We start from the raw sequence: 26,245 nt of genomic DNA, 5'->3' as shown, positions 1-26,245 counted from the left end.
ATGTCTATGTGCATGTCCTGCTTTTGCTATTTTATATTTTGTTTATCCTTTACCCTGTACTTTGTGGCAAAAAAAATGCTTGGACTGGAGGACTGTATTCTTTTATTTTCTTTAGCTAACTGACCAGTCAGAGTTCCTGGGGCAGACAAAACCTGCAGGCATCAAGCTGAAGCTGTTCTGCCATATACACACGGCTGGGGAGCAGTGAAGTGATGCCCAGAGACTCAGTGCAGTATTCGGTGAAATGTGATTTGCACCACTCCAAGGATCAGCAAGGCCAGTCTGTTTCCCAAGGGGTATGGGAAGGTGTAATTAAAGAGGCAGAAAGCACAGTTTGTTAATGAGGAACTGGAGGCCATCTCTGACAGCGTTTTATTTTTTTTCTCTGCATTGCCTGTGAGACTAAAAGATTATTCAAAATGGGAAGGGAGAAAGTCTTGAAAGTTTTACAGCTTTTTGGACAAAATTTTCAGTCACATTTAGAATTACCAGAATGTTTCAGTTCCTGTACCTGAAACACAAAAACAAAGAAAAGCAAACCCACGGGTCTGTGCTTAAGGGAACGCAGTGTTTATCACCTCTCGTGACTGCTGTCTAGTGTGAATCAAAGGCAAGGGGGAGCGGTGCTGCAGAGTTCTGCCTGCTGTATCTTATCGTCACTATAGACAGCTCACTAGTGACAAGCGTGTGCAGATGTTATTACCTAATGTCCCTAAATCAAACAAGACTGTGTTACAGAAATGAGCTAAGAGAACGATTTCAAATCTGTGGATAGCCAGAGGTTTGGCTTAGATAAGGCATCAGTGCTGCCCCAAATGTAGACCTGGTTTGGAGCTGAGAAAAGCAGGATTTTTGACTCATGCTGACTGACAGGGTTCAAGACTACCAACTTTAATTAAATTTCTGCTGTTTCAGGAAGAGCTTTCATGAGAAGAACGTTTTTTCTTCATCTATGGCAGTGCATGATACTGAACCCGTACTGATTTTGGATTTAATCTGCATACCAGTAAAGAGTTTCTGTTGTGGGACCTCAGTCTAAACCCTCGTAGGGTCTGTGAGGCCTGGACTGCAGGCTCTGGTTTTAGCTGCAGTTTAGCTACACGTTCTGCCTCTGGGAGTGGGAGAGCAGTTTTCAACAGTTTCATCTGCAAGCCCTGCCAGGCACGTTTTCACTTAAAATGCCCTGAACACCACTGGGATGGATTTTTCTCATCAGAGATGCCTCTGAAAGGAAAACCAACCAGCAGGCACTTTGCATGGAGCAGCAGCAGGTTTGCTTTGTACATAAGCACTTCAGATCGCAGCCATGTGTCCTTTGCCTTCCGCTGAGAACAGGAGAACCCAAGCCTTAAAGCAGGATAAAAATTATTCCTGGTGCAATTGTCCACAGCCCAAATGAGCATCCATTCTTCCACTGAATCTTCTTTTGGCCAGTTTGCCCACAAGGGAAAACACGGAAGAAATTTGTTTTTGGTTTAGTTTTGTTTTTAAAAAAACACTCCATCTCTGAAAAAGGCTGTTTCTGAGTCATCCTTAGGTCTGGATCTTTTTGAAGATCTGAAAGATTTATGTAGTTTGACTAAAGTTCACATCAGACTCCACATTTTGGGCTTCCTTCTTTGAACTGACGCGAGCCTTCTGAGGATTGCTCATCACACCTGGAAACCAGGCAAATTTCCCTCCTCTGAGCTGGAAACTCCTGTACTTTTGGCTTCTCTCCCATTCTGCATTTAATTATTCTGAATTCCAGCATACTAAGTTTAGCTGCTACTTTCCTGCAAGTATGCTTTATTCTCCGGCTGTAGTGCTGCCCGGCCCATTGTGATCTGCAAGCGAGCAGCAGCATTGTGACAGGAGAGAAGGTTTGTTAAATTAAGACCCTCTTAGTCCCCAAGGAGAAGGGTTACTCACTCTTCCATAGATGAAAAATGACCTCTTCCTCTCCCCTTGCCCCCGAGGGATATTTTCTTGATATAACAACATGAAAACTTGGCAGGCTCCATGTGTTAGATGACACTGTATGCTGATGAAGAACATTTCTGTGATAGCTCAGCAGGGGCAGACAAGATGGTATTTGGAGAGCAACAAGAAAGGGAATCAGATGGGGGGTAGATGTGGCTTTGCACAGGTCATGCAGTCTGCTGGTTATAACTCATAACCCGCCAAGACCCAAATGCGTGACATAGGGCCTTAGCAATGTGTGACAAATACCACAAATGAGGAACAGGACACCCAAGTGCAGGGGAGGCAAGAAGCTTAGAATGAATAGGGAATAATTTGTGCCCTTAATATAGAGAATTTGTAACATCAGCCTTAAATATATTTATTTCTGATTACTTTAAGCTGACAGGATTAAAAAGTGCAAGTGCCAGCATGAGGGGTATGCAGGTAAATTGTTGCTCTGAATTATTTATTTGTGAGGAAGTTATGCTTGGGTACAATCAAGGATCAAATCCATTTGTGTTGCATAATATTCATTCACAGCAAAGAAGAAGCTGCAGCAGTGGCTACTGCAGAAGGACAGTGATCAAAGGCCACTCACCAGAACTGGGTATGAAGTTACCGGTGTACTTCAGCATGAGGGGCTGAGGGCTGCATGGGTCTCACAGTAGCAGCGAGTAATGTTACCTACAGCAAATCCAATCAAGATGATGAAAATTTCTTCCCTTTTGTGGAGGGATGAATGAGAGATTGAAAGAGATATTCAGATTTTGATATACGTTTAACCAGCTAGATTTATTCCTGGCACAGGCCCATTTACGTCACATTTTACCCAGCAATTTTTTTTCCCATCTTTTATCTCTACAGAACTTTCTGTCAGTCAGGTGCAACGTATTACATCAGTCTGATTGCTAACAAAACATGCGAGGATGGATGTGGGGAGAAAACGTTGTTTCCCCGAGACCTTCAGTACAGGTGGATACTTGTTGCTTAACTGTGGCTTTGGGTCATGCATTTTCCATTGGATTTTCAAAAGAAGTCGTCAAAGCAAGCAGCAGCAAAGTAAGTCGAAGGCTGCAGTTCAGGAGCGGCCTCTCAAACACCGATTTCCCCTGTGGCGTGCTGGCTCACCTGGGGATGTGCTGTGCTCTCAGCCACCACTGTCTGTCCCTACGCTGGGCTCTGCCTGTCCTCTGCGGCAGGCAGGGGACAGCCAGAGGGACACAGAGGAAGGGCGTGTTCCTGGTATTACTCAGTTTGCTTCAGAAAACAACCCTCTCCCTTCTTGGAAAGCGATTACTGCAAAGCATCACCTGTGCAGAAAAGGGCTCTCCTCTCTGGTGGGAGGCTCACCGGCAGGTGCACATCCCTGGTCGGAGCAGCTTGAGGTGGCACGCTGAGAAGCCTCATCACCAAATGAAGGGAGAAAAATCACAAACAGTTACTGCAAATTTCACAAGTTGAGGAGAACACTTTTTGTCAACAGTTGCTTTAACAGATGTTGATAAAGGATTTTGTCCTGTGAGGCCCCTTCTAACCTGAGTAGGCAATTGGAAGTTGAGGTTTGCACATTAGGACTTTCCCAAGTTCCTGACATTTATCAAATGCTTTTGACATGATAATAGCAAATTAAGTTTTATTTCAAGTGTGGTTGAAAACTGGATGAACTCTTGCTATCCAACTACATCTGTTGTTTGCTCCTTCCAGAATAAATATTGCAGTTACTAATGCAGAAACAGCTGGAAACTTTGCATTCATTTGTTTTCCTTGAGATGAAGTGTGTCCTGTGGGCTTACCTGATGACACTGCTTATGCACTATTTATTTAAGAAGGCTAGCTATGAAGAAAAGGTACTCAGTGCAAGACTTCTAAAGCTAGTACTTTTCAGCCTGGACATCTAGAGTGATGTGCCTTGATCACTTTTACTTAAATGCCTCTGAGTGGATTACGTTTTTGGTGGTGGTGGCTATTCCTGATGCCAGTGGATTTCTGTAGGAGACAAAATGTGAGCTGCCAAACCAAACTGGCTCCTCCTGACATGAAATAGGAGGAGCTTGATTCAGGTGTGCCACTTCAGAATAAGTAACAAATAAATTGCAGCTGAGAGGAAAGAAAAGTTGCAGTGCATTTCAACTGCGGGCCTACATTTTTTTGTTTTGATAATACAATTTTTGGTGATTTTTGTTCTGTTTTTTTCCCTCTGATATGACAAACACTGCTATAATTTATCTCCACAAAGTCTAATGTGTTCATTCCAGTTGTGCAGTGGGTGGGAACGTGGGATAAAGGTGGGGGGGACAGAGGTGGAGTGGCATAAACATTTAAACAGTACACAGCAATGAAGAAAGGCATCTTTTGTATGTCTAGTTCCAGCAGAAGTTCTCGCTTGTGCTGCTGAAGATGGTTGGAGAAGATTAGAAGAGGCTCAGCTGGGGCAAGACAAAGGCTGACTGTGTAAAGCAGGATCAAGCCTGTTTGCTTAGTGGAGCTTGCTGTCGTCTTGTTGACAGACGTAGCTGCTGCGGTGTCGGACTTTGCAGACTCCTCCTCTTGATTGTCAAGTGACAATGGTTGTGGTAGTAAATGACAGGGTAAAGTACTCCATGAATCCTTTATTTGTTTGGCAGTTGTAGCCTGGGATGGGGATTTAATATTGAATGGACTCCAGATTGTCTAAATTGCAATCACAGTGTTTATTTAAGCAGTCAGTGGGGACTGCTAAAGCATGTTAACTTCTGCTTCCATCCTTTTCATGTTGCAAAGTTTTGAGGTAGGAAAAGAGGACAAAGGGGACTGGAAAGGAAGAGTTAAAACTGCACAAACAGGAGGATGCTAGCTATTCTCTGTAACTGCTAAGGAATCAACAGGAGTTTCAATTCTCCCAATTGACATGTCATATGATGGACAGAAGCCTGCTGTGTTACCTAAGTAGGGGCTTTTCCTTTTGTGGGTGCACTAATCTGTCACAGGGTACGTGCCACTATCTCAACTCACTTAAGTTGCTTTCAATGCCAGATCACAGCTTGTAACATTAGCAAATAACATGTTCAGTACTTTGTACTCTGATAGCATTACGGTCCCTAAAAATATCCAGACCAAGTTCACAAATCTGAGCATGGGACTCTGTACTGAAGTCATCAAAAATCACCAAAATTATTCTAAATTCCTTGATTCCCATTTCAAAATATAAAGGAAAACTCAATCCCCTTTAGAGCCCAAAGTACCTGAATATATCCTTGCAACTAAGTAGCCAGAAAAAGCAGCCAGATGTAATGAATCCTAACTATAGAAAAAAAGTGTTATTACAAATTCTGGGACAGAGAAGGGTTTTCTTTAGCAGAAAGGGCCCTTTATTTCATATCATGGCTCAAGACACACGATCACGTTGGAAGTGCTAACAAACACATTCAGTAACAGGTCACCACTTGTTCAGTCAATAAAGAACCTTTCTTGCTCCATGTTTTGCAGGATCCTAAGCCTCAGGTATCTTTGACAGAGCTGTAAACAATTATATGTGGCTATGTGTTTGCACAATCTGATAAAGAGGACTTTAATAACCTTGATGCCACATCTGGGGCACAATCTGTCTTTACTGCATCGTGATCTTCTGCGTCTCCTCTCTAATCTTACTATCCAGTTCAGCTCCTTTTGCCCGAGTACATGGTGATCTATGGCTTCTGTTTCCAAAAAAGAGCCGCCAGTTCATTATAGTGAGCACAGTTTCTTATTTGACCCCTTTGGAGCAGGACAAAGGTGTGAAGGTAACTTCTTTCCCCACATAATATGTAGTTTTTGAGACTGTACTTCAGCCCTGGCAAAGACAGTGTGTGTGCAGCTTGTCTGAAGACAGTCCTCCAGGTTATCCTCAGTGAGATAAGGGTTCTGCAGAAGCGTCCTCTTGCTCACAGAGCACACAACGCTGGTGTGTGCTCACCTCCAGCAAAGAGAGAATGCTTTCATTATCAGGAGGGATTTTCTTAGAGCACTTTGTTTTCCCTTAAAGCAGTCATCCTTTTCATAAGAAGTTTTTTTTTTTTTTTTTTTTTTTTTCAGTGGGGGAAGAGATTAGCAATAATGACTTGATGTCTCAAGTGGGGTAGGATCTTAATGTTTCCCTTGAAGAAGGCTATGCAACTCTAGTTCATCCTATATACTTCCTGTGGAAAATATAAAAGCACCCAGAGATGATCTTGCATACAGTTCTTTCTTTTGTTTAAAACCAAATTATATTTTGACTCTTAATTTCAGATTTATTTATTTATTTATTTAATTTATTACACACAGATTTATGGTGTCTACCACTGTATTTCACTGTGTCTGTAAATATATAATCTAAAAACTGGCCAGGTGACAATTTTTTGAGGGTTGGTATTAGTAAATCATCAGTCACATCATGCAGTCTTACTCTGGAAGCCCAGTTTTTAGTAAACAGTGGTAGCAACAGCTTCGAGAAACCGAGACCCCACTTCAGAGAAGTACTCCTCTGAGTATATATGTAAGTACGCTGTGAGATACAGCTGCATGTAGGCATGTCCTGAGGTGCCCTCCCCACTCAGGGACTAAGAGGAGGTAAACAGTCCTATTAGGTGAAAATCAGATCTGGAGGTATAAGACTGGCTCCGCTTGGGGTTTGGTGGCTGATATGTTTGCAACAGCATCAGTACCATTAATTCCTGAGTTGCCATCTTTTACTCCTAGCACCCTGAGACAGTGCAATTTAATGCCAGGTCACCACTTTTATTTATAATCACATTGTACGTGACTCCAGAGTTGCATGGTGCTTAAGCAAAGATTAGGTCAACTCCAAAGTCTGATTATTTGTTTTCATAATTACTACTGCCATTGTGTATACAGAAGGCTGACAACCAGCAGGAAGTATTTTTGAGGTCTGCACCCCGTTTCCTCTGACATCCAAATTAGCCCTTCATTCTTTCTTTTTTTCTGTTTTCTTTTCCTTTTTTTCTCTCCTGTGATATCCTTTTCTCAAATGAATGGGAAGCATAAATCCTCCTGTTCTCTAGCGTAGATCTTCTAAGTTGTTGTTTGTTTTTTTGTTTGTTCGTTTGTTTTGTTTTTATCCTCAGACACAAGGTGTTTAAGGCTACAGTTAGCTCCCCAGTTCCTTCATTCAGTCACGCAGCAACATTTATGTGCAGGAAAAAATCGCCCTACCAAGCTGAGAAGTCATTTCTCATCCACGAAAATAGCCAATGTAAATGTTCTAGAGGTTACTGAACATGATGGCAAAGGACTGCTTCTGCGTGCACTTGTCACTGGTTCTAAACAGTGTTTGCACTCAGATTTGGCAGGCTGTTTTCCAAGTCCTCCCTGGTGCCTGCTGGGTGAGGGACTTTTCAAGACCTGGCAGTGAAAGCAGCGCCATCAAAGAAAGCAGCAGGGTATGGGACAGCAGCCCTGCTCCGTCCTCTCCCCCAGCCCACATGAGGGCACCGCGGGTGCTGGCACTTGGCATGGGCATGGGTGATCAGCAGACCCAGCAGTCCAGCTGAGGTCTGAATTTTGGTGAATTTTGGTGCACACCAGTGTTGCGCAGATCATGGTTCGGTCATGCTGACCAGACAGGCTGCTGCGCGGTAGGCTCTCATCTATGTTTTGCTAGCAGCTGTTTGCACAAATGTGAGAAACAACGACTTTTAAGGTGAGTATATACCAAATTACATGGGATTCGCTGAAAAAAAGTGTGCCATTGGGGTATATGAAAGTGCATCTTGCTACATGGGGATGATGCTACTCTATTATTGGCAATAGTGGGATGTGTGGTATGGTATCAATTTTAGATTAAGAAAGTACCTAGTATGTTCAACAGCAGCGCAATTTTAGGAAATGCTCAGTGCTAAGATCCTGACTCAGCAAAAGACGTAAGCCCTTTCTTCGCTTGCACTGGAGTCAAGCTAAGCGTGTATTTATGTGCTTTGCTGGTCACAAGTAACAAAATCGCTCTGAGTTTTGTGTGGCTTTGGTTTGTTCCCTTTTATTTTTCCTTTTTAACTGATACTTCTTAAGCATTGTGCCAAAGAGATTGTAGTGCCAGCTATGACTTTTTAATGTACAGATGATTGACTCAGTAGACCACAAACACTTCTTTGGAGCTGTTACAATCCAGTGCATTAAAGCCTGCTCAGGGATGGAGGGATGCTATATTTCCCACATTACTGATACAGTGGCCCTATTGTGTTGGAGTGGCTGTTGCGCATGTGTATCGTTTCCATCTGTCTGCTGAGACTCCTTAGGAAACTTGTGATGAGAACTAGTTACTGGGCTTGTGCGGCTGCCGGATTTGAAATACTTGCTTTAGGAAACCATGGAAGACCTCGAATCACAAGACTGTAGAAAGGAACATCTATAACACACAAGTCAGCCCTGACCTTTCCTTTCCTATCCTTTCCTTTCACACACACACACATTATTTTATTGAAATATGCCCCCACCCACAAAAAAAAAAAAAAGATACATTTTCAAAGGAGCCAACATTCAGAACATTTTTTTTTAAACAGTAATAATATTTCAAATGTAGTTTGTTTGATTGGTTTTGGATAATGCATTTGCCCTTGTTAATCACTGAATATAAGGAGCTCTAGAGATCAGTGCAGAGCCAGAAAGAGCCATCATTTCTAGGCTGTACAGTTGTCTGGCCTGATCTCCTACTTACAATAGGTCATAAGATTTCAGATTGTAATTTTATTGTCAAACCTAGCACTGATTTTTCAGTTCCAATATACATTTGAGAAATCCATTGCATGGAAAAGAGTATGTTTTATAGCATTATAAAACACACTGGCATAGTTGCTTGTGAATGGTATCTTGCATGTTATTGAGACAGCAAATAATGTATGCTCTAAAACGATGAACTCTAGTACAGAACTGACCTTTGGCAAAGCCTATTGCCTGATTGGGAACTGCAGTTTTCATTGTGTGTTGTTTTTTTTTCTCCCCTTTACAGTGTCAGCTTTGAACATGTTAAATCAATATAAACCTATCACAGGGGTTAAAAGGAATAAACAACCTACCAGTCTTTCAGCAGTGAGAGGGTTGGATTGTGACAGTTTAGGAATTAATAACTCAAAACTTTATATGGTTGGTTTCTGTTTTGTTTTTTGCTTGATTAGAAAAAGAAAAAAAAAAAAAGACCAACAAACTGTGATTTGCACCATGATTTTCATCATTCTATTATATACCTAAATAAAAGAGAAAAAGAAGACCAATAAAGAAAGAACTTTAATTGCTCTTAAAACTGCTCTTTAAACAGAAACCAACCATATAAATTTGAGAGGCCCTATCATTTTAGGGGAGGATCAGAGTGCCATAATAAAAAATTAAATAACTTTGAGGAACAGGGGATTAACAGGCAGATAAAACTTCACAGCATAAACACCAAGGTGACTTCATTAAGGACTATGGATATGTTTGCTACACCTTGTCATTTCCTCAGTTCAAAAGAGTGAGGGGAAAGACCTGGACGTTTAGGTGATCACAGGATTACTCTAGAACATCAGATGTGATGATGTAAAAAAGACAATACCAGAGTAGGACATAATAGGTTTGGTATTTCCAGCAAAAGAGTGAAGAAAGTTCTTGTACAAAGTGTCTAGAATATTGTGTACAGCTCTGCTTACTTGTGTTTTAAAGAGATTAATTTAAACTGAAAACATTTGAAGAATGGCTACAAAAATAATCTGGAGAACAGGGAGTCTGCTTAATGAAGAGGAATCAAGGGTTTGATTTGTTTAACCTAACAAGATCAAGTTGGTTACATGATTTATCTGTTATTAATACACCGAGAGAGAAGAACAAATTAAGTGAAGGGATTAGAAAAGAGGTGTTCATACATACAATGCATGTTAAATTTAAGGTGGAAATTAGAAGCAATCTACAGGTAGGCTACATCTCTTTCAAGGAGAAGTGTCCCTCAAATAGTTCTCTACGGTGGTCTTGCCAAGGCTGAACAGAGCAAAAGATTTTCTCCCTGTACCTTCCTGTATCATGCCTTGATTACACATCCCAGCGTTACGCTGGCCTTTTTCATGGTATCACCACATTGTTGACTTGTGATTGCCTGTATCACCCAGCTCCTCTCCCAGAGAACTACTCCCTCATTGGCTGTTCCCCATCCTGCATTCATGCAGTTAACTACTCCTACCTAATTATAGCCGCATCTTCTCAACCTGACTGTCCTTTTCAGACTGCTCCTCCAGTTTTTAGCATCATTTTGGATCCAGTTTGGCCTTCCTGCTTGCAGCTTCTGTCAGTGTGATGTTACCTGCAGGTTCCAGAAGAAGACTCTACTCTGTCGACTAAGCTATTAGTGGAAAATGTTGAGTAGCACTAGGGCAGACCCTTGCAGAATACCACTCTTTACATTCTTCCAATTTAGTAATGAACAATTAATAACGTATTATCTATAATAATATGATGTTTCCCTATCTGCCCTATGATAGTTACAGCAAGACCATGTTTCTTGATGATGGTATAGTCTATTTCTGTGAAGGTAGTGTCACACAGTTTCAAAAACCGAACTGAAGTCCAAGTATGGCAGCTACAACCTCTGTGCTCTGTACAGAACTGTAAGTAACAGAAAGAAATGGGATTTGTTTAAGAAGATATTTTCCTGACAAGTAATACTGTTGTGTATTATTTATCACCTTGTTACTGCCCACACGCTTACAAAAAGTTTTGTGTTTGTTTTTTTTTTTTTTTTTAATATTTTCTGGGAATTGAGGATAAACTGAAATTTACAATTCCCCTGATTTTATTTTCTTTAAAGCCAGGTACTGTTTTGTTCTTTTCTATTTATACTTACCCTGCTTCTCAGAAGTTCTACACTAGCTGCTCTATACTTGCTTAGGGGCTTGCAAAACTGTCTTAGGAAAAATTCCATCAGGTATAGCCATTTGCACGTAGCCTAAATGTACTGGAAGGATTCAAACTGAGTTGATCTTGTCCCAGAATATTTAATTTCATTAGGATATTTAGAAACAACACTTTTGTTTGGAGAACCATTTGATTTAGTGAAGACTGGTTTTCCATCAAAAAAACATTACAGAAGTTTTCTCGTAACTCCTAACTAAGAAAGATGAAGAGTAAGGCAGCTTCTGAGCAATTAATATTATAGATCTATAAAAATAATTTCTGATATTAGTGTCAGTATTAAACTCTCCCAGTAAAACATATTTAGTAAATATATACGGGAATATAAACTGATGTGCTGTTCAGCATCAGGACCTTTTCATTACATCTTCTTACAGGCAGTGCTCCTGTCTAACTAGTGCTGTCACAAACATGAAGTGGAGAAACACCTTCTAGCAGTAAGCCCATTTCCCATATTTGGACTGAGACTTTTTGAGTGGTATTAATCATAAAGATTTCTGAATGGTATTAATCACAAAGAGGTGATTTTTGCAATGTTAATTCAGTTCCTAGTGGTTTTGTGTAATGACTATCAGCTCCTTATCCCACTATTTGGTTTGTTCTGACCTAGCTGTTTGTTCAAACAGCTAGCCAAAGTCATACACATCCTATATGCAATCCTTGGAGAAATCTATCCTCAAACTTACTATGCCAAAAACAAATTCAGAGTTGAGATTTTTGAGTATGTAAATAAAAGAATAGCTGTCTCTAGCTCTCTAAAAAGAGTTTTGTGGGCTTTTAATTGCTTCTGTTGTTCTTACCAGACAATGAATTCCCAGTGAAGAAGCCTATAACTGGTCCTTGAAAGTTTAGAGCTGAGATGATTGTCGGTTTGGATTGGAGAGTTCAGGAAGGCTGAGTATCATCCTGGCTGGCTGTTGCGAGGTGATAATATTGATTTCTGTTCAAAGTACACAAAGATGCCTATAGATGTAGCCTGTGCCCATTAGGTTCTGAATGTAGAGCTTTTAATTCTTGGTAAGTAGCAGCACAGTGCGTAGGAAGGCTTTAGCCTGTTTTGTTTGTTTTAACAGTAACTAGAATAATACTGCGTGCATCCATTTAAAATGAATTGACCTTTTGTTAGAGTGAGGGTTGTGTGTTACTTGTTATGAGGTGACTCCATTTGTCCATGTAAATAGGTACAAAACAAGGATGATATCGTGCTCCTGCAAAACAGAGAGGTAGGTCAAATTTAATGGAAACATCAGTCATTAACCCTTTTACAGCAGCTGCCTAGGGAAATCCTTGTGGATGAAAGTTGTGCTATGTTATCTTACCCAGCTCTGCTGAGCTGCAAAAAAACAGTGAGCCTAATGCACGTACTCTGTCTAGCAGGGCTTACTTCGAAGCTCTGCACAGAGACAAACATAGACCTTTTCTTTTTCTTTCCACAGAATATGAATCAATTAGGGCTGCTAAGTTCCAGGCTTTTACCATTACTCATGGTCCTGCTGCTTTCCCACTGCTGTGCCAAGACTGTGGGGATTAGGTATAGGGTAGGCAAAGGCACATAACAGGAATCACAATGTTAAAGTGTGTTGCCTTTTCTGAACGTAAAAATGAACAGTTTCTTGAACTTGCAATTATAACAGAAAAGAGTCTACATTTTTCACAAGCTGTTGGGATTTCCATGCCTTCATGTGATTTGCACAACGGCAGTAATAAATCCGGGTGGTTATGAGGACATGAATAAGATGAATTTAAAAAGCAAAACGATTGTTCATTTCAAAATGACAGTGGCTCTTAAAAACAAATAGTTGCAAATAAATAATAGCTGGAGTGAATAGCATGTTAAAATATTATCCACACGATGGTTTTTCTACAGCGCAGAAGCAAGCATGATCCCTGCCACAAAAAGCTTGCAAATTTTGCACAACGGAATTAAACAGCTTCTTAGAGTTAAGTCGGAGTGGAGGGTTGGACTGAGGAACAATCTAAATCAGATCTCATCTTGACTGAGATGCTAAAATTAGAAGCCTGAGATCCATCCTTTGTTGAGTGGAAAAGCATGTCCTGTTTAGTCCCCAAATTTTGGTGCGGAGCTGTTTTCACATTTTTATACTGCTGTGCTTGTAGTGTTAAGTGGCAATGTTGCAATGCATGGAGACTAAAAGCATTGATTGTAAGTTGTAGGAAAATAGAGGTTTTCTGTAAGCACTCCCACCCATCTGGAACTTGCTGCTCCCTTATAATCAGTCACAGATTGTTAAATAAAGTAGACTTTGCTTCACCCTGAACTTGTTCTTTATTCTTCTGTGAGTAGTCCAAAATAAGTACTGGATCCCTTAATTAGAACTGAATAACCAATTGGCTTGCATTACCTGCTGGCCTTCAGAGGTCTGTAGCCACTTTTCTATTTCCTTCTGATCATACTGTACTTAATGAAGGGGTTTGCTGGCCAGCTTCCACATAGGGTGCTTGCGTTCTTGGTGACTGCAGTTAATGTTTTTATTTATAATTTGTGCAGTGCTGCTTTAAATATTTTATTATCCAAAATGCAAATGATCTCCTTTAGCTTCCCTTTGTGGACGAACCTGTTTGCTTGACTTTCTGTATGTGTGTCATATTTCCAACTGACATGTAGCAGTGTGGGATCTCACATTTGGATACTTCTCACTTGGCGCCGTGCTCATCCTTCCACTTACATTTTGAAGAGTAATTTCATATTTTCTTCTCTATCATTTTGTTTGCCAGCATGGATGAGAGCCATTCCTGGAAGGGGGGTGTGCGTTGGAGCTGGCACTGAGCGAACCACTGGCATAGGGAAGAGAAGCTGTTCCTGTGTCAAGAAGGCTTGGGCATGTCTAGGTTGTGCAGCCTATTCCACTCTCATCTTGTTGCCAAAATTCTGTGTGCTCCCTTATGCCAAGGCCTATTGAGAGAGAGACTGTCTGTGAGTGTGTGAATTTATAGATATTTAATTAATAATCGAGCAGATAATTTCCATAGTAATTGCCTTACCTAGTGTGGGGAGAGAAAGGAAAGGTACTCATGTATGTTGCCTACTGCACCCTCAACTATAACCACAGGTTGATTTCTAACCTGGGTGTGACAGGTGAAGGTCTTTTTTTGTTTGTTTGTGCTCTGTCTTTTGTTTGGGGGAAAATTTGTGAGGAGTTGTTTGTTTTGGCTAATTGATGCAACACAGGGTTCTTCCAAACCAACCCCCTCATCAGAAATCTTTGTTATGAGAAGCTGACTGTAATAAGGATTTATTGCGCATAGCTCTGTAAATGTAACGTGTTGGTGAGTGTGCGCCATGGATCCTCCTCTGCATTTGATCTGAATATGTATCTTACAGCCCTAGCTGGTGAGCCATGGCTGTTTAGTTTAAAGCAGCTTGTGTTTTTAGCTGTCATTCTTCATTAGTCATTACAAATGTTAGTCATGACAGTGGCTAAAACTAGACTCTAGTTTTTGGCCCCGCTGTGAGAAGGTGAGTCAGGGTGAAACAATAGGGACAGGTATGCGGGCTGTGAAAGGGATTAGTAGTTTATACCGGTGTTTGTTATATGAATTTACTGAAGCCGCCAATTTTCATTGAAATGTCAAGAGGAGACAGTGCTGGCTTCGGCTCTGGTGAGCCGGCCAGGTGGCTCCAGCATCAGCCGGAGCTGGGCCTCTCCTCAGGAGACCCAGAAACGTGGGATCTATGAGGGGAGCCTAACAGTGTCACATAGCTGAGACCTTAGCATGGTCCAGATAAAGGTAATTTAGTCTGGATGACTTGAGGAGCAGTGATCTACTGACTACTTTGTCCACTGTCCTCAGTTGTTGGCCTTTCGTCAGTCAGAAGTTACTGTTTCTTCTTGAGGAATTTTTAGGTAAACTTCAAAATAGTTAAATAGTTTTGATGTTGTCATCATCTTTTTTCATTTATAAACCAGAAGACTCATTCTTCATCTTGTCACAACAGTTTTTACCATTGTAGCAGCCCTAAAGTCAAGGGAGAGGAGCAGAGACTTTTCTTGTTCTTGGAGCACTTCTCTTCTGATTAAAAGGTACTGTAACTTTGTGTTTCTAAGGTATCTCTGCAAGACTTAGCTGCTGCACTCATCCTGTGTCAGCTGCCTGTAATTACTGGTGAGGCAGCATATGACTACCCTTCCATCACCCCAGAGCTCACCAGAGCTACAAGCTGGAGGCAAAGATGGAACCAGGGATGTTTTGTTGAGTACTGCTTGCATGTTCAGCAGCATGCTCACCTTTCAGAGACTGGGGACGTTAGGCAAAGCACTGGAAAGGAAGAACCCCCAAAACTCCATCCAGGCATCAAGGCCAAGAGAAGAAACAGCAAAGAGGTGGACTGTGACATGCTCACATTTTGCAGAACTTCAAAGTGATTTTGAACAGTTGTAGTCTAGTCACTGACTCATCCCCTCCTCCCCCTTTTCACTTTTCCTGCCACTCCATGAACAGCATGTGAAAGCACTGAAAGAAAATAAGAATCTTAAACTCATAAACATACCTGCCTCCCATCTGGCATTCATCCCAGCAGCCTGGTGATCTCCTTAGTTGTCCAGCAGATAGTTGAAAAACAAGAGTCCTGTGAAGATTCGCATGTCACCATATCCCTGCCAGATGGCGGTTAGTAAAACATGGGCAAATTGCATTGGCTCTGCTTCCATCATGACAATCACAACAGAAACACTACAGTGTTGCAACATCGCTATTTTTTAAGCTAGGAAAATGGAGGGACTGTAAAGTAGGGCAATCGTGGAATGTTAAACACCAGTAAAACCTAATTGCAATGAAATAAGTAGGCTCTGAAGGGCACAAAGCACTGCTGAAGGCGATCCACATGTTTTAGTCTCACTATGGGAATGCTGAGGTGAGCTTCAGGAAGACTGTACTGTGCGCATTTGTTGTTACACTCTGTTGTAAAGCTCTTGTCAACTTTAATTTCTTTTTTAATCCCATTTTTGCTAAATGGCCATTCTTAATTTTGTAAGTTTTTCAGTCTTTGAACCCCAGCAAAAAGGTAGCAGAATTGAGCCATGAGGCTTGTTTACAAATTTTTAAGCCAGGGCACTGCGAGACTTGCTATTTCAAAAGGATAAGCCATCTGGAGTAATAATGGTGCAGAGAAAGGTCATCTGCAGGGTATGGTAGGAAGTCAGGCTGCTGTTAGTGTCATGTGCTGCAGTAAAGCAATGCCTTGACACCTCAGCTAGAGATTTGGACCCCATTTAATTAGCTATTCCCAAAATGCAAAGTATAAACTCTACCCACCTTGTTAAGTAGTGGTACAGTTCAACATGCAGCTGAGTCCATCTAACAACATCCTCCTGCTAAAAGGGGAGGCTCTGATCCTCCTTGCTTGCAGCCATTTGGTCTCATACTCTTGCCTGTACCAACTCTGGTATTTTTCAGACCCTCCTCTGAGCTGTGACCAAATAAATGAGATATTTGTATCAGTGCATGGCCTGTGCTTGTGTTTCTGGGACAAGGAGCAAGGACTGTCTTCCCAGGCATCATCTTCCTGCTGGTCCAGAAAACTGATGTTCCTTAGGCAAGATGGCAGATAGCTGGCTGCATGTAGGAGCATGACATGATGCCTCAGGAAGCAGAAGTTTGGGACATTGCTTAGGATCTCTTCTGTGCAGACCAGAGCATAATGCTACAGAGCACCAGATTGCTGCACCTCATAGAGCTGGCCAACACTTGTTTCAGGGCTGCAGTATTGGCCCAATAATGTGCTTTAGTGTTTGAGGTGGCAAAAGGCTACCAAGACGGAGTGTGGAACTACTTTTTGTTATGGACTTGCAATCATACTAATGCTCATTTGGGCAGTTGGAATAGCCACCCTTCCCTTCTCCTCCCAGGTCCCCAACCCATCCTGACGAATTCGTTTTGACTGTTATCAGAAAAATGGCACAAAAGCTTCAGACATTGCAGAGTTATCCAAAGATGCCTCCATAGTCTTGCTAGTTGGTAATTTGGGACTGTGGGCTCTCAGCAGGAATTTGAGCTCCTTCTGAACCATCAAGGTAAAAACTTGCAGGGAATAACCTTGTAAGAAGTGTTGTACATAACAAAATTTGAGATCAGCCTAAGATAAAAAGCTCAGTTTGAAAAAGGTACTTATTCTAGTCTTTGGGTGTGTTTTACGCAAAAGCAGCATCACCCCTATGTTTATTTGAAGCTGTGAGCAACTTTTGTCTAACCTCAAGGATAAAAGCAAGTAAGCGGGCAGGCTGAGGCTGCATCCCCCACTGTAGTAAGCGTACTGCAGGCTAGGAAGCTGGCAAAGTATGTACCTCTGCTGACTTGAGAATTAGCTGTTGTCTGTTGCTTTGGATTCGTTTTAGGTCAGGTGTGTGAGGAGAAATGTTTTTTTAGTCCTTTGGTGAGTCAAAAACCAGTTTGGCAGCTGCAAGGCAGTGCTCTGCTCTTGGGTAGCTTGAGTGCCATTGGTGTCAGCAGAGCTGTAATGCCTAGTGCAGACCCCATCCCACGTTTTATAAGTTAATTTGGTGTGTACTTAATGACACAAGGCAAAGATTTACAAAGCTTTCCACAAGCACCAGATGAACTCACATGCAATTAATTTAAAAACTTGTGTTTGGTTTTCAGCATCAATGTGTTTGCTTGTCTTCAGCTTTCTTTCCTGTTAACCAGAGGTGCACTTCACATCGCTGCACTGCTTCTTCCTACAGGTGTCCAGAGGAATACTGAAAACATTTGAGCAACGTTTTTGAAATTCTTGTATCAATTTTGGTAACAGATTTTTCTATTTGAATTTACAGTCAGAGTTACCTGATAATGTCCTGCTTTAACTGATAACACCGGAGCCACTAGCTTGTCTTGAAGTAGTATCCAAATGAGTTATTCTGCAACAGCAGTTCAGTTTACCACTAGCTGATGGAAAAAGGAGGATCTCCTCCAAACAAAATCTGTTACATCAGAACTTAATTTCTACTTGTCCCTCTTCCCTCTGCCTTTTATTCTCTTTTCTTCCTCTCCCTTCTCTCACCTTCTCCCCTTCTCTCACCGTTTCTCTTAAATATGCCTGTTACCCTCAGGCTTTGACCTTGTGCAGTCAGTAAACGCAAAGTCATGTTATTTGGAGTGAAGTAACACCAGTAGTCAGGAAGGAACAATGTAGTTCAGGCCAGATAAAATAAATCTCGCATTTCCTGTCAAGAAACTGGGCCAAAAGCAATGATGAGAGACAGAGGGGGCAAACCACGCGGCTCAAAACTAGAGACATATGGGTTAGAAACAACCGCAACCCTCGCTTGAAAACAGAAAACAAAAAGCAAAGCCATTGGATGAAAGAGAAATAATACCAGCTACTTAACAATAAAAACCGCACAACATGGGGTCTAGCCAGCTTCCAAGCCCATCGCCTGCGCGGCACAAGCGGCATCTGAATTTCCTGCTACTGTACAAGATATTAATTGTCCTTTAATTAATTTATTTAATTGATGTTTTATGTTGCAAATTAGAGAGTTGATCTTATTCTGACTTATTCGTTTCTCTACCAAACCCCCTTCCAGAACTGAGGAGACTCTCTGACTAGAAGTTGTTGCTGCTTTTGTATTGTGTTGCCTTTGTTTTAGATAATTCCAGGGTTAGTTTGCATAATAGTGAAAAATCCCAAATCGGTTAGATAGATTTTACACTGTGACTCTGTTATCATAACAGTGAGCCCTTACTCCAGCACTGCTGGTGGAAGTGAATATGAATGAATGTATGAGTAAAGAATTCACAGTCTGTCCCCAGACAACTGAGAGTTTTGAGTGTGTGTTTATTTATATGAAAAGGTCTGTAGTGTGCAGCCAAACTACAAAGTTAGGATTTGGAATCTTGTTGGATTTTCTTTCTGGAAAGGATATCGATGTGTGTGCGGAGAGTGATGTCATCCGAGGAGCATCCCTGCAGGTCAGAAAGCAAGGAGGGTGGCTGGGACTCTTTGGGATGCTTCCAGGGAGGGCTGCTTTTGGATCCTGATTGGTTTGGGAGGGTGAAATGAAAGCAACGCACCAGGTATTGTAATAATGTTTAAACAGACCTAGCACTTTTCATCTTCAAAGTACTGTGCAAATATTAACTAATTAGATTGTTTTTCCTCCTTAGGAAGAGTTAGCAAAATAGCGGTCAGGAAACAACTGGGGATATGATTTATTTAAGTGTTGAAATGCTTTGCATAAGTCCCTCACAGGAGGCCATTAGGAAAATGTGGTTACTTTAGGATGTGAAGAGAAGTCCTTTGTGGTGAAGAGACAGGAAGCAAAGAGCAGTCAGTTTTATTATGGACAAAGACAATATTTGAGTGCCTTGGTTGTAAGTGCTGAGAATTCAAAATGGGTTTTGACAACATACTTGAGAGGCAAAATTTTCTATCATGAACTGTGTGGGTTTGGATGAATTTGATAATGTTCTTGGATGAATTTAGTACAGAGGAGGGACATTGCAAAGCCCTCCAGGACAATTTGTTCATTTCCAGAAGTGGAGGGGAAACAGCTGAGTCAAATGGATCCCCAGGTAACCAGCAGGATAGGGCTCCACCTCCTGTCCTCCTAGGAGGAGGTTAGAGAATGACTTGAGGAGGGCAACTTACTAAATAACAGTAATAATAAAGTCCCCAAGAGATGGCATGGAAGTATATAAAAGGAAGGGGCAGTATGAAGATGGAGTAAGGCTAGCAATAGGGATAAGCAGATGAACATGTAGCAGACAAGTTTCTTCTCCCCATTTCGCCTTGGGAGGCGATGAGGGTCCTGGGTGAGCACAGTGTGCTCCCCTGGGTGCCAGGGGACTGTCTCTCGCCCAGGCAGGGGTGAGCAGCACCCAGACGGGGCGAACGCAGCGCAGCTCCCACGTGGTGTGGTCACACTGCAGTCTGTCACGTGGGCTTGCCTGTTCAGACAGGCCCCGGGTTTGATCATCGCCAAAGTGAACATCCTGAAGGAGAGCTTAACTGATCTTACAACTCCAGCCACAGAGTTGTCTAGCAGGATATCAAATAGCAATAGATCCCACCAGAGAACCACTGTTAGAACAACACATCTTCAGAACAAACTGAGCACGCCCTGCAGGTATCCTTGTTTCTAGGTATTTCTGAAAGCTCTCTCTTAACTCTTTCAGGTGCTGTAAATCCAGCACAGGTGGAGTACCTACATTAGACATGCCCTTTGCCTGGTTGAACACGGTAGCTCCATTGTACTGATAGGATTTGCTTTTTAGCTTTAGCAGAATGTGGCTGCCGACTCACTTCCCACTGTTCTGTGTTGTGAGCCTAAGCAGGGGAGAAGGAAGGGAAGTAACTCTGTAATAGGGAGTGATATGCAAATGTCAGGCATGGTATTTGTACCTCAATAAAGTTCTCTGGCATTTATGAAGTATAATCTTGAACCAATTGAGTAATTATAACCAAACACTCCAAAATAGGTATGTTAGCATGACAGGTTCATTGGTACGAACAAATAAGGAATCCTTGGACATTGAGTTTTTAGCTTCCTTTAGGAAAATGATAATCCAGTTTTCCTACCAAAGCTATAGGTAGATTAGACAAATTTGCATCTAGGATGTTTGATTACCTAACAATTGAGGGCATCCAAACCTGCACTTACTTATGTCCATTTTTAGCTAAAACCTTAATTTAACTCAGACCTCACTCTTTTGGGATTGAATTGGCTTGTGGCTGAATTGCATATGTGGGCTTGAGGATGAAATTTTCACGACATGTAACTTCATCAAAATTTAGGTACCTAAAGAAGGATCTGAGGCCATCTGTACAGTCAGTTCAGAGAGGCAGGCTCCTCCTGAGCACCTCCCCTAGGAACCTTTATTGACTCTGTGGACAGCCCAGCTGGATGCCTGAAGTTAGGTGGTATGAGTACCCTCTTGGATGCCTGGTGGGAGAGTGATGTCCTTTGAGTTCAGTGTTCAAAAGAGCAGAACAATGTGAGAAACTCTAGGCTTGCACTTGAAACACGAGTTGAAGAATCTGAAGCTCTAAGCACAAGATTTCCTCTGATTTAAGGACCGAGAAAAGATCATGAGTAATAAGCCTGAATTTCAGTGTTCCCTATAGCAGAGTTCAGCATGCATTCCTGATCATAATAAGAATTAAATTCTCTTTTTGGTTCTGGACATCTGTTAAAGTATAAACTCATTATATATTAGAATTTTTCAGGGTCCTGACAAGCAGTGCTTAGGATCTTTGCAACTGTGTCTCTTCAAGGACATGTTTACATACATAGGTAAATACAAACACACCCATGCTCTAAGGCAATGTGTGTAGGTGACTATGTTGTTAAAAAGAACAACCATCCAAATTATTTATTACAAGAGACAGTAGCAGTCCCCTGCAATTAGATTGCCTCAGATACTGCTTTATAAAGTTTCTGTTGTACCAAAAAGCATTAATGTTCACCTTGTTTTGAGCATCCTTTAAAATTTGTGGGGAAAAAAAAAATCCAGGGCTCAAAAGTATAATTTTGTTGTGTTGTGAAACTCTGCTCAAATCTAGTGGCGATACAAGGCTACGAAGTCACCATCCCACTGCCCTAGTCTAGGAAAGCATGCCCCACTGCATTGCAAATTGACCAAACAGGAGCGTTGCAAAGCATTGTACTCTCCCAGCCTTTTCACTGGACATCAAATTTCCTCTCTCTCTTTCCCTAAACTGGCATTTGCTAGACTTTCCCCAGCAATTTAGTTAGGAAAATGGAAAAAGCATTGAGATCTGCTGGCTACAGACCAGACCGTACCTTTATTCTGTGATAAATTTGCTGTAGTCTTCAGCTCATGCCCTAAAGCTCAAGTGGTAGACTTTTGTGCAGAGGGTCAGAAGTTAAACCTTACCAGGAAGGTGTGATTTGGAGAGTTTCAACATTTGTATGTAATATATTTAGTTTTTATCTTTTTTTTTTTTTTTTTTTTTCCCCCTTTAGAAAAGGAGGAAAGTTCATGAAAAAACAATGTTTAAAGCAAATTGCAAAGCCAAACATTTACAATTAAGGGCAGATTAAGGTTGTCCCTCCAGTCACACTTCTGCCCTCTTGTGTGAATGCCCTGTGATACACTTTACAATTGCAAGAACCTGGGCTAGTCTTCCCTCTTCGATGCAGAGAATGGTCACACAACTGGACAGAATTAATGGGCGAGTTTTTAATACTAGTATTTCCTAACTTTGAAATGCTTGACTTTAACCTTTTTTCTGATGTTTTTTGAATGTGCACTCTGTTATTATTGATTTCAGAATAAACACTACACTAGATTTGAAGAGAGATATTTCTCTCTTGTACAGCTTCTCTGAATTTACCACAGTTTCATCAGGGCTGAATTTGGCCCATTATATCTAATGAATTGTATATTCCAAAATCAATATTAATAATGCCAGGTGCTCTTTTTAAAGAGATTGCAGACATTCATATAGTCTGTGTAAAGTTCATATGAAATGATACTGCCCTATTCTTTATTCATCCTTTTGGTTAATAAATAATCCTTCAGCTTTTCAGTAGTTGGTTTCTGGGCTCATGTTGGACATCTGTATTTATCATTTAGGAAGCCATCACCAGTTAATCTCTCTCCCTTCATATTTTTGACAGAAAGCCCAGGGTTTCCAAGAGCACTGGCTACTTCTCATTTTATTCTTTTATATATATATAAACTGTTCTACTGGTGAGTTGCAGTTTATCAATTGAGAAGTTGTTTAGCAAAATGTACTGTGTCAGTGAGGCACTGAGAAGGAAAATCAACCATCCACTTGCTGAATCTCTGCATTTGCCGAGATGCTTCGTTTCATCTGGGGATATGAGTGACTCACAGAGGTTGGAGAGACTCATAATTTCCATACTACAGCACTGTTCACTAGGATTTTCTGACTTTTGTATTTATCATTAGAAGCAACGTTACACAATGCCAAAGAAAAAAATCTAACCTTCATAATGTGCTTTCCTGACTGTAAATGGGGCTGGATATCCTGTACTGAAATGTCAGGTTAGATCCTTTGTAAACTCTGAAGCCTATTCTCAGAATAGAACACTTCTGGAGTGTATTAAATTGGTGTTAATTGAGAAACGCATATGCCAATGACATTTTAAGCTACGCTAAATAAAACCAAACCTTTAGCAGGTCCCTATCACAGAGAGATCCTGAGATTTCACTGAACCTGCTGCTGCCGTCATCTTTTTTCCATCTATGCATATGTTGCTTGCAATGATATATGGTAACTCCTGATGCAAATACCACTCATGCTGTTACAGCTTAAAAGGCCCAGAAATAGCATGCAAACACAATGTCTGTTTTTTTCTGTTCACATTATAAAAACCTATGACCAACAGCTGAAAGTTTGATTCATTTTCCCTGCAGTTTTCACACTAGCTGACTTTAAAACATACATTTAGCGCTGCAAGTAATAAAAAATTCATCATCTCTTTCTTTTTTTAGGGGACTAATTCTGCAAGTGTCTTAAGGTTCTCTAACCCCTGTTGCAGCTGAGCCACAGGGCAGCACCTCAGGAGGGCCCCGTCCTTGCACGACCCACTGCCCGGTATATCCACTGGCTCTACTTCCCTGACATGGCTGGCCCCTGGATCAGGCCCTAAGCATATTGGTAAAGTACATGTGCTTTATCTTAAGATAAATAAAGCCATTTGAAAAACACAAAGCAAAATTGGGGTTGAAGTCCCAATTGTGTCAATATACACATGGGATGTGGCAATATTTTGTTGCACATTTGATTTTTTACAGAAAAGAAAGGGCAGCCTGGAAGTTACCTCAGGCTAATCTCAGCCGTGCTGGTAGCATGGGGCTCAGCAGGGCAGTGGTGAAATCCTGCTCTAATACTGATACACAAACTCTTCCAAGCTTGCTTTGCAGGGCTGCTCATGTTAGAGCAGCTGTCTTCTGCTACAAGATAGGGCAAGAGGTCAACAGCCATTTATGAAGGGTCTGATACCATTAGGAGTGAAGCTAGGAGTGAAACTCTCCCTGGCGAGAGTTTCATTTTTGCCAAATGGCAAAGCCTTCTACAGCTTTGCTACTCAGTAATGTTTTGCCTTTGAACCAAAAAAAAAAAAAAATCCTGAAATAGCTCATGGAGCTTTTTTTTTTTTTTGAAAGCAGAAATTCTTTGGAAGATGCATTGTGTTGCTGCTGTTCAGTGCACTGTAGGACCTCTTTTGGTGGGAAGAAGATTTGTGGCCATCTCCTGAATCTGTACAGAAGGTGCTCAGGTTTATTTCTGACTGGCTACATTTCTAAGGAAAACTAAATAGACACTAAATCCTTGGAAGGAATTTGATGTCTGTAAAGACAAGACTTGTAAGTGCCTGGCTCCTAAGTTAAGGGGAACAGGGGTCTCTTCCCTGGTAGCTTCCCCACATTGTAGTTATATGGAGCCCCCAGTGCCTGTCTGATGCACAGCTTAAGGGCTGCTCCTCCCTCAGTGGGTGCATCTTCTGTCCTGCATCCCCCTCCCCGATAAGTCTTGATATCCTTTCAGTGCACTTTCAGAAGTTCATTGTATGTGCTGGCATTCTTCTTCTGAAAATTTACAGATTTCTAGTGGTTCAGGTAAAGCCTTGGCTTGTGGGAACTGTGGAAGCAGTGGGAGTATTTCATTGCCTAGGACACTGTCAAGCAGTAGCTGTGCTTCAGGTCCCAGAAAGCTGACCATAAGCCTGTCAGGAACAAGGAGTGGGGTTTTTAGCTCTAGTTATATGAAGAATAAAGCCATTTATTTTTTTGTAGAAGTATCACCCTTCTGAGACTTCTCTTGTGTTGGACTGAGTGTTTAGTAGTGTTTAATTCAAGTATTTGTTAAGATACATATTTTTCATATGCCTGGTTCACCCATTTTTGTTTATTATATAAAGTACATTGCACAGATTTAAAATGAGAACATACCTAAAATGTCCTACAGAGAAGGTAGAATCTTTATTTGGATTTCACAGATGAGAAGACAGAGCAATCGAGTGGTTTACTAGTACCAGGCAGAAACATCGTGGCAGAAGGGGGGAGGATTCTCCTACTGCATGTCATGGACATTGTCTGTCCAGGCTGTCTGTCTTTCCTCCTCATGGCACATTGTCCCACCACCATCCACTGGAGTAGCTCTGGAGTGCAGGAGACTCGCGTGCTGTGGTTACTAGCTGCTTGTTTGCCATGCAGTCTTTTACAGGATAGCTGCATAGAGAATTAGATTATAACTGACTTAATCGTGAACTTCCGTGTAATTTTTCTTGCTGCCTCCTCTCCCATTAATGGCATTCTTACATTTGAAGGACCAGAAAGGTTATGCTATCAGAAAGGATTGTTCTTTTCTCCTTGTGCAGGCGGCATCTCTTAGGCATGATAGCTGCCTTACAGCCAGCATATGACCAGGGAGTTGCAAGTTTTAATGCGCTGTTATTAACCCTGGACTGGGGACTCCTTTGGTGATAACACTGTAGATTCAGTACTTGGGCTGTGCAGATTTTAACATAAAATATTATGATCGGTCTGTCTGTTTGCCCATCTGTCTATCTGTCCATCTATCTAATTGACCTACGCATATGCTGGAATCACTTGGGGAAGGTCAGTGGGAGTTCAGAATGACAGAAAAAAGGTCAATTTTTGCGTGTGTGCATGTGTTTCTCAAGCTAACTGATGAGGCGTCTTGGCACAGCGTTTCAATTTAAAGAGACAGCCCCGTCCGTTTGGAGGATGTGAATGCCCTTCTTGTGAAACACAGTAAAGAGTTATTTGCGAGAGGTGACTTTTTTACGGCTTTTCCAATGATAATGTTGCCTTGCAAATATCTCCAGTGATTCTGCTGAACTTGTCAGAGATAAGGCAGGAATGTGCGGCGGGGTCCAAGATTTTGTTTGTGTTTAATTAGGACATCTGTACGTTCACACACCATGTGAAATAAAGAAAGAGAGAAGCCTTCTCGCCCCGGTGAAAGGGGGCTGCGTGCACGCAGTGGGGACTCGGGGTGGTGCGTGACCTGGTGCCTTTGCAGCGGCTCTGCTAGATTCACAGCGCAGCGAAACAGCTTGGAAACGTGCCACTCGGCAACTTGCCGTTCAGTCCGGTACCGAGCACGCTCTTTCAAATTCCATTTTTTTTGTGGATGAGCTGGATCTCGGGCCCCCCATGCCCTCCCCGGACGTTAAGTTCAGGGCTGGGTTGGTGGTGCGGGGCTGGGGTCCATCCCGTGCTCAGAGCTGCCGATGGGGAGGGAGCCGCCTGATTTACAGCAGCAGCACCAGTTCACAAAGAGCCCATTAGGCAGGCGGAAGTCCCTCACAGGGTTACGAACCAGACAGTCTATACCAAGGCAGGTCAAAGGGTGAGCTTACTGTTTACTGAATCTGTAAATAGCTAATTATTCAGCTCAGCAACAGGGCGAAGCCCCACATAGGATGTAAGTCCCCGG

At 41.7% G+C, this 26,245-nt stretch overlaps 1 protein-coding gene across 9 annotated transcripts in view; it reads left to right on the top strand.

Annotated features, from left to right (window-relative positions):
* The window catches only part of SOX5 (SRY-box transcription factor 5), a 645,179-nt gene that overhangs the window by 264,794 nt on the left and 354,140 nt on the right, over positions 1 to 26,245 (top strand). Inside the window, exon 5 of one of the 9 annotated variants that reach the window (XM_027449964.3) lies at positions 23,272 to 23,437. The exons of the other annotated variants lie outside the window; for them this stretch is intronic. The gene's annotated coding sequence lies outside the window, so the exon portion shown is untranslated. The remainder of the gene's footprint in view (positions 1 to 23,271; positions 23,438 to 26,245) is intronic. 9 annotated transcript variants of the gene reach the window in all.

Source organism: Anas platyrhynchos, chromosome 1, assembly GCF_047663525.1.
Source record: "Anas platyrhynchos isolate ZD024472 breed Pekin duck chromosome 1, IASCAAS_PekinDuck_T2T, whole genome shotgun sequence".
NCBI lineage: Eukaryota > Metazoa > Chordata > Aves > Anseriformes > Anatidae > Anas > Anas platyrhynchos.
The sequence above is the reverse complement of the archived record's forward strand: the minus strand, read 5'-3'. Positions and strand labels throughout refer to the sequence as shown.